The sequence below is a fragment of the Papilio xuthus genome, unplaced genomic scaffold (genome assembly GCF_000836235.2).
Source record: "Papilio xuthus unplaced genomic scaffold, Pxut_1.1 DF825752.1, whole genome shotgun sequence".
In the NCBI taxonomy this organism is placed as follows: Eukaryota; Metazoa; Arthropoda; class Insecta; order Lepidoptera; family Papilionidae; genus Papilio; species Papilio xuthus.
This window is the reverse complement of record NW_013532897.1, coordinates 1,061,677-1,063,517: the sequence shown is the minus strand read 5'-3', so window position 1 is coordinate 1,063,517 and position 1,841 is coordinate 1,061,677. Positions and strand designations below refer to the sequence as shown.

Genomic DNA, 1,841 nt, shown 5'->3' with positions numbered 1-1,841 from the left:
TGTGCTGCATTCCATAGTACCTAATGAAAGCCACGCAATGGCTTTTGCAGTAATAGGCCCAACTAGAATAAATATCATAAATACATTTAAAAAAAGTAGTAGTTGTGTTATTTGCTTGTCGACCTTATTGCGTAAACTTTTTATATCGATCAATCAAAATATTTATTTAAAGTTATAAACTATAAATATTGAACCGTACACGTATGAGAGACGCACATTATATTTTAAATGTATACGTGCAAAGATTGAATACGCAAGCGACTCATTCTGCATTTAAAATTGTTTCATTATCGCGCTTGTACAGTTTGCAAAATAACGAGTGGAAGAGTGAAGCGTATACAGGCATTGTTGCGCTCACGGCCCACTTGACACGCATTGTGGCTGCACGGGGGCGCACGTGGTACACGGGAGACACGGGTCACACAGGGGGCACGTGGGGGCACTTTGAGACGCACGGATTTCATGAGAACTCACTCGCCGCGTATAATGAACGTGGGAGGGCGCTGGCAACGCGTATTAATTCAGATACACTATCATAGCAACGCTGCGACTCTTGGGATGACATGAATTTGTTGGTCTACGAAAAAATACATTGTTACTGTTAGTCAAATATATTTCTGTATGTCGTACTAGAAGTATCCGCAGTCAGTGTTACTTAGGTAACTTCCATGAACACTAGCGACACAATTGTGCACATGTATCGGACTTAGGAGATAACATTAAAAAGAAACAAATGTAAGTAGCGGCAGTTGTACAGCTGCCGGGAGTCGGTGTGAACTCGTAAACTTAATTGTTGCGCGGCACCACCTCGTTAATACTAAATTTTATAATTTCCACCTTGAAATGTCTTACACACCTGCTCCCTATTAAATCAAGTCTGCATAAGAAAGGAAAACTGTAACTAAATTACAGTGCTATAAGATGGAAATCTATTTTAAAATTGAGTTCGGAAATAATTTAGATAAAGCTATTTTAAAATTTTTGTAAATGGACATAACCGAATTCACTCAATGTCCCCAGAAACGCGAAAATTCAAGAAACTCCTTGATCGTAGTCTTAATTTTTAATTTATAATTCAATTTATTTTTTAGGTATATTCTTAGTTCGCTGTTGGGTTGAAGTGTTTTCATTAATTGCAGCAATTCGTTAAAATTCTCAAGTCCCCGCTGCGTGCAGGACTTTGCTAAATCGATTAAAGTTGCACTGAGGGCGCGCCTGTCGTCAGCCGGGGACGATTTAAGATATCACTGCTTTATAGAAACACGCTCTATGTTTGCACGATTAAGTAAGTAAATAAGTTAGTTACACTATTATTTTTAAATTTTAAACATATTAACATTTAACTCTATAAATTGGAAGGGATTAAAAATAAATTTAATTAGTTCTTAATTTTTCCTGCATTAAAAAATATATTCTGTTTGGAAAAGAGTTTCATGCTGCCCTTAATGTATAGTTACATTGTCAATATATATATATTTTAAATTATACCTCAAAAAACATCAACTTTTGACCTTTAAGTGTGAAAAAGGTTTCGCAGCCGGTAGGATTCGAACCTACGCTCCCAGAGGGAATCTGATTTCGAGTCAGACGCCTTAACCACTCGGCCACGACTGCTATGTGGAGCAAACTGAAATTATAAATAGAGTGCCTGAAACTAAATTGCTAGCTTTCTGATTCTCTCCTCTGTAATCATTTATTTATCCAATATACTCTGATGATAAGTCGCTTTTGATCATATAACTCAGTCTAGAATATAACTACAGTAGGAGATCCGCGGCGTGCTCGTATAATTAGTCAAAGCTGTTCCGGCGAACAGCACGCTCTGTCCCCGTCACGCAGCG

The 1,841-nt window shown here is 37.6% G+C and overlaps 1 non-coding gene across 1 annotated transcript; it reads right to left on the bottom strand.

Moving 5' to 3' along the window:
- Window positions 1-1,532: 1,532 nt before the first annotated feature.
- TRNAS-CGA (transfer RNA serine (anticodon CGA)) lies at window positions 1,533-1,614 on the bottom strand. The gene has a single exon. It is a non-coding gene; the product is annotated as a tRNA-Ser (tRNA).
- Window positions 1,615-1,841: the final 227 nt, after the last annotated feature.